We start from the raw sequence: 7,027 nt of genomic DNA, 5'->3' as shown, positions 1-7,027 counted from the left end.
CATTCAAGATGTTTATGTCTTTCTTTCTTCAGTTGAAAACAAATTAAGGTTTTTGAAGAAAACATTCCAGGATTCTTCTCCATATATCCCAAACGAGGAATAAGGGTCTTATCTAGTGAAACGATCGGTCATTTTCTTAAAAAAAAAAAAATAGAAATTTATATACTTTTTAACCACAAATGCATTTGTAATCACGTTACAAAGGTCATGCATGACGTAGGCGTAAGTACCGATCCAATGTCTACAAAGTGAACGTGCAAAGATTAAGCTAAACTGCGTCTACACAAAAAAAAAAAAAGAAAAAAGAAAAAAAGGTAAAACAACGATATCAGACAATTTTGAAGTTGGAGAAAATTAAATTTTTCGCCCTACCGCGGTACTTCCGCCTACGTCACGCGTGACCTTTAACGTAATGCGTGGCGCATCGCAGAGCAGTGCAAGACTAGCATTTGTGGTTAAAAAGTATATAAATTTTTTTTGTTTGTTTTTAGAAAATTACAGATCGTTTCACTAGATAAGACCCTTATTCCTTGTCTGGGATTGTGTGGAGCGCTTTGAAGCTGCACTGAAACTGCAATTTGGACCTTCAACCCGGTGAACCCCAGTTAGGTCCACTATATGGAGAAGAATCCAGGAATGTTTTCCTCAAAAACCTTCATTTCTTTTCGACTGAAAAAAGAAAGACATGAACATCTTGGATGACATGGGAGTGAGTAAATTATCAGGAAATTCTCATCCAGAAGTGAACTATGCTTTAATAATTCATATTGGCAAGATATTTTGACCTTTAACAAATGTTATGACATTTCATCAGCCTGAGCAAAATCAGAACGAGTGCAGGTATTTCAGTCCTGAAATAATTAAGACAAAGATGTTTAATTGGGAAATCGGAAGTCTGCCTTCTGACAATCCGCACAGCTGGTTTGAAGTATGGCCATGTAAAATAAGATTTCTGGTAAACTATTGCCCTCTTGTGTTTCTCTTCCACATGATTCTACCAGCACTAAACTTGTTATTTGACTAAATAACTCTAAGTTTCTTCCGGAATGCTACGGCAGTAACGGCACATCAAAATTAAATCATGCCAGTATCATCTGATGTAATGGCTCCTACCTTTATGTCGGAGTTACAGCACAAACACGTGCATTTCTGTTTACTTTGCATTGCAGTAGTGCATTTCACACAGAAAGAAAGGGTAGAGGTACACTTTTGCATTCAGATTTCCTAAACGTACCTGTCCATTCTGGGTGTGAGAGGACAATAATTTATTTTCACAGAGAACAGGCAGATTTGAAATTTTGGCACAGCATTGTTTCTAAGTACCAGACAAATAAATGCGCATGTTTCTCTCTGACATACATCACAATAAAGAAGAAATGCTGCGTTCACGCCATGTCGCAATTACCATAGTCTCGATATAACAACACGTGACGTTGTATTCGGAGCTGTTCACATTCTCAGACTGGGCGTGCATCTCAGTCAGCTCCCTAGTTCAGTAGTCGGCCACATTCATTTACACGATATACTGATTCAAGAGCTAGGGAGCTGACTGAGAGGCAGGGTGGGAATTATGCGTTTCTATGGCACCACTATCAACACCTCAATGAATCTGCAGCTCAGGTGGTACAGTGGTACAAGTAGGAGCTCTCAGAAAACTCCTATCTTACAAGCTGTAATTACGAGCTTGGAAAACGTTGGTCAAAAACACATTTACACATAAACTGACCAGAAATCACAACTTAGATGGCATCCTTCTTTTTCTAGCTCAACTGTCACCGTATGGAAAGCATAGGATACATCTTTGCTGCCTTCAAAAATCATCAGATGAAGGTATCTCAGGAGAGAGGAAGTGAAGCTAACATTGGATTCGGACATGCCTTGATGCCTTCCTACCTTGAAATGCGTCCTCTGAAGGTATATATATATATATATATATATATATATATATACACACACATTTATCAACAAACTGATCATGGTTATACAGCTCAACACAGTCTTATTATTTGAATTGTTTTCTTGATTTACTACGAGTACAATGTTTTACCACGCCTCAAAGACAGCACTATTTTGTCAAGTGGCTAACATGGCAGAGAGAGCTTTCTCCATCATACATTTAAAAATTAATTGCATGTCATTTAGCAACACTCATTTAGTCATCCATCTTTTATTAATATGATATTCTAATATCGATCTAGATTACTGCAATGTGCAACGAGTGTCTCATCCAACCACTGAGCGAATGCACATCACGTTAACACAACTTTCAACATAATCAAATGTATTTAGTATGATTGTTTTGACCATGTAAAACAGTGCTGCGTTGCCCCACATATGCAACGGAAAGATCAGAAGCGGCTGGCTGCAGCATAATAAAAGCTCCGCTGTTCTCGAGACCGGTGTGAATCGCAGGTGTCTCTCATTAGCATTCGCTCCCACGGGCCACGGCTCTCAGCGCCCCTGCTTCATACCACCGTGACGATAATAAAATTTTATGCATTTTCTCATCCATGAACATGATTTCTGCCAGAGTCTGTCGGATTGCTTTCCATCAGCGGAGGTGAAGACAACAACTCCCATGATTCCACGCTCATTCACGGCATCATCAAGCTACACCTTTGTTTTGAATAAGCGACCTCTAGAGGCGAAAATCACATAATGTGCCTTTAATAGGTTTCTTCTATTTAAATAAAATGTAGACGTTCAGGTCAAAAGGAAGTGTTTGAACCTTTTTTTCTTGAGAGAAGAAAAGAGATGTTTGAGATACCAACACCCTCTCAAAGCAAGTGGTTCTGATGAAACGATAAGTCCAGATGGAAACAGCTGAGTCCGGGGCCAGACCCCTTTTTCCTGTGGTTCAGTACCTGCGGAGTACAGAAACACCCCACTGAGGCACTTCCTCCTCTAATGAGAGAAGTCCGGCCTGGCCTAGTCCCATGGATCCTGCTACTGACCCTGCTGAAGCAGATGCTGAATTAAGCATCCCTAAAACCATATGTCAGGTACGAAGAGTGTGGCTGAAATTTCAAACTGTCAAAACACATCACTTGAGAAACCTGCTTTCTGGGGTGCATTTCCCAAAAGCATCGTTAGTCAACTGGTCGCAAGTTCTGTTGGTACCAACGTAGTCCAGCGATTCTGTTGGTTACCCAAAACCATAGTTCTAACCAACATTCATAAACAGCATCCCGAAGTTGTGTGGTTGGAACTACAGCTCTTGACCTGTGGTAACTTAGAAGCATAGTTTCTTGTTAGTTTGACTTGACGTGGATTTTGATCTTGCTTTTGAGCAAAGCCAAAAGAGAAAAAAGGCCGAAAATATAAGCTAAGAAATATGCGGCCCCACACCTCCGTGTACAAGTTTGTTGCTTTGCAAAAGGCTCCGCTTCCTAAGATGCACAACTTCGAAGCGACTGCCCAATGTTCCACTCCGCGTTCGGCTCCGTGTGCGCGCTGCGTGCTCTGCCCAATGTTCCGCTCCGTGTGTGCGCTCTCTACTCAGTTGCTCACGGCCCAAACGTTCCACTCACCATTCACGCTCACCGGAAAAGCAAAGTCCGCTCAAATAACGTGCCGACATGAAATTTCTCTGGACTTGTTTGATTCTGTTTGCAAACTGTACTGTAACATGGTGTGATATAGCCGTGCTGGGCAACGCTGGTAAAATGACGCTACCCTCTTGTTCACTGATCCACTATCTGTTATCTGCTCACATGCGCTGATTGTAGGACTATATTTTGATAGTTGGTGAAAAAATAAAAAAAATTAAATCTGATTCTGTTGTATAGAACTGAATGAAGAATAATACATTGATATTAATATATTTATATGTAACATTATTTTAAAGGTGCAATATGTAATCATTTTGCAGGAAAATATCCAAAAAACCACTAGGCCAGTGTTATATATTTTGTTCACTTGAGTAGCCTACTTACAATATCCCAAATGTTTGTATTTGTAAATCGTGAGAAAATTGCAATTTTAACCAAGGCTCCGGGACGTGTGAGGAGTCGCCTGTCAGTTGCGTCATATCCGCGTTACCCTCAGTTTCCGTTTTATTTTGTAGAAACCATGGAAACACCAAAGACGCTTTAATATTTACATGTTTTAATAGACAAGGGAACAACTGTTTTGATATATTTATAGACAGAAAATGAATTATTGTTATATAGCTCAACACGTTTAGCCTTATAGTTTAAATCTAATTTTCTTGATTTTTTGCGAGTACCATGCTTTACCATGCCTCAGAGAAAAACACTATTTTGTGAAGTAGCTATTTTTTAGTAACAGTAAAACAGCATTCTCTCCATCATACAATATGTTTTAAAATTAATTGCATGCTATTTATCAACACAAGCCATCCAGCATTTAATATGATATTCTAATATCGATCTAGCTTACTGCAGTGTGCAACAGTGTCTCACAGCAGCCACCGAGCGAATGCACAGAGTAACGTTATAACATTTTCAACACTCTCAAATGTATCTAATATGATAAACAGAGCTGTGTTACCTCATACTCATGACCGGAAAAGCGGAAGCAGCGCCGGCGACTGCGGCCTAATAAAAGTTCTGCTGCTCATGGCGTGTGTTGTGCAATTGCTCCAGCGGCCTCGTTCAGCTCCCACAACACTCGGTCCTGCTCTGCTTCATACTACAGTAACGTTAATAATCGCATCCTTAAACATGATGTCTTCCCGAGTCCTATCCCAATTCTTTTCCATCGGCCGTTGAGGTGAAGACCACATGTCCCAAGATTCCGCGCTCAAACTTGCCGTCATCAAGCTATGCCTTTGTTTTGAATAGGCCTCTAGCGGACAGAAAATATTACATATTGCACCTTTAATACAGGCCTATTTTCTGTCCAATTTTTGTGTTACTTTAGTATTAGTACTTACTTTAGTAAAGTGTGGTTATTTCAGATTCAGTAAAATTAGTTAATTTAATTAAAAAAGTAGAATAATAAAACAATTATAGAAAAAACTCATTTAAAATAAGAAATGAATAATTGTTTTTTTTTTTTTTTTTTAAAGTCATTTTCAATATATGCATGGCCTGGTGGCTAATCTTAACTGATTTTACATTCCATCAGTATGAAGGTTGAGCTAGGTTGAGTTATCAGAGCAATAGTACAGCTGTACATAAAATATTGCAACCCACACAACATCACTTTTAAAAGGAGAAGTAAGCTGGTCGTCAAAAAAATCTGGAATTTGGCATCAAGACCTGCAGTGTAAATGCGGCCTTAGGGTCATGTTTACTGTAATTGTGATTGACTAGACTTTGCCTTTGCAAAATGATATAGCAAGAATAAAGTATTTATAGTCCAAAATATTGACCTGTAGAAATTGTTTCGGGTGGATGATCAGTGCAGCAACGATTGAGTAAATCCCCAAGCCGTAAATAATATAGGTCTGTAAAAACACCACACAGCTTTAGGCACGCTTTTCTTCTCTCTATAAACCAATGCACCTCCTCAGTCCTCGACTAGGACTCTGCACCACATTCTGCAGTTTGATTCGTTCCGCTCATTATTTTCACAGGAAGTTTGTTTAACGGTCGATAGATGGACAGCGTGAACAGCCATCATTCTGGCTGCTTGAAAATGCAGAGCTAATCCAGACCCCCTCCCCAACAGTTAAATATTCTGGGAAATATTCTGCCAACACACATGCGTACAATAAATCACCTTTATAATGCTTGTCACATAAAATGTTACTATGATGGCTGGCTTAAGATTGTGTTTGTAGAGTTGGGCCTAACAGTGGCCATGCCAGTGCTTCGCCATCTATGTTAGCCGCTCATCAATCTATGTGTCAAGACATGTAGATATGTGTTGGTGTGTGTCTGAATGCAGGTTTGACAAACAGCCGCTGCATTCTTCTCTGCCCCTCACCTGGGCCATTGCTTTCATGGAAACTTCAAGCCGGCCTTTCCAAAAAGCTCCATGTTAATCTCCTTTCAGAGCAGTTACTTGTGTAAAAATGGCATTCTAACATGGTCGCAAAACGCTATCGTCGCACACCTAATCCATAGTAGCGAGCCTGCTGGAAACTCTCTGGCAGTGCAGGCCTATAGGCCGGCCCGGACTACATTACTGTACCCTAATTTTGCCCCACCTATGGCATTTAGCATCAGCGCACCCTTTTAGACCTCAAACCTGGGGTGTTTTTGTGCATAATGGCTTTGCAGGGCTACTTCGTGATTGCAAGATAAAGCTCCTCTAAGTCCATGAAATGTAGGCAGTTGTTAGGGTGCATGATTGCTCCATGAAAATACCCTTCTGTCTGTGTGTGTTCCTATGTGCCCTTTTGCTTGGCAACCCTTGTGTCTCTGTAACTCAGGATAGATTGAGTTTAACCCTTTAACACCTCATTCACCACAGCAGCGAGCAGGAGGATGACTGGAATTAGTGAGCAGCTTTTGTTTCACAGTCTCACAGGCTTTTAAAGGAAACAATAAATGTTATGGCTAGCTTAGCATCCTTATGTTACACTTTTGTTCTGTTGGTACGGAAAGCAGGTGCTGAAAGGGTGCAGGGGAGTCAGTTGTAAATGCACGAACAGAGAAATTTTCCATTGTGGAATAAGTTTTAAGTGTAATAATAGAGATGAAGCACTCCATTATTGTCATTTAAACTAATCAGTGCATGTGGACGTCCACTAATATACTTTTCTAGCAAGCCGGGATGTTTGTGGACTAGTTTGATAGAGGAAACAAATCTTAATATAGGAATGGCATGAAGTTTAAGTTCATATGTCCCACAACAACTGTACCCTGGACCTTTTTTTCCATCTCTGTGACCACCCTCCCTCCTCCCAAGCCTTCTTCAGACAGAGGGTTTGCTTAGTAATCCCAAACACCTGCTCCATACAAAGGAATGCCAAGTTAAATTTACTGCAGTAAGGAGAGCCCGAGTGAGAGACAGTCTTTTAATTGAAGGGACTTCTCTCTTCCACTAAAACAAACACTCACTTTTATTCATTTATTACTGCCTGTGCATGTAAGAAATGCTTATTTTTAAGGTG

This window comes from Ctenopharyngodon idella, chromosome 9 (assembly GCF_019924925.1).
Source record: "Ctenopharyngodon idella isolate HZGC_01 chromosome 9, HZGC01, whole genome shotgun sequence".
Classification (NCBI taxonomy): Eukaryota; Metazoa; Chordata; class Actinopteri; order Cypriniformes; family Xenocyprididae; genus Ctenopharyngodon; species Ctenopharyngodon idella.
The sequence above is the reverse complement of the archived record's forward strand: the minus strand, read 5'-3'. Positions refer to the sequence as shown.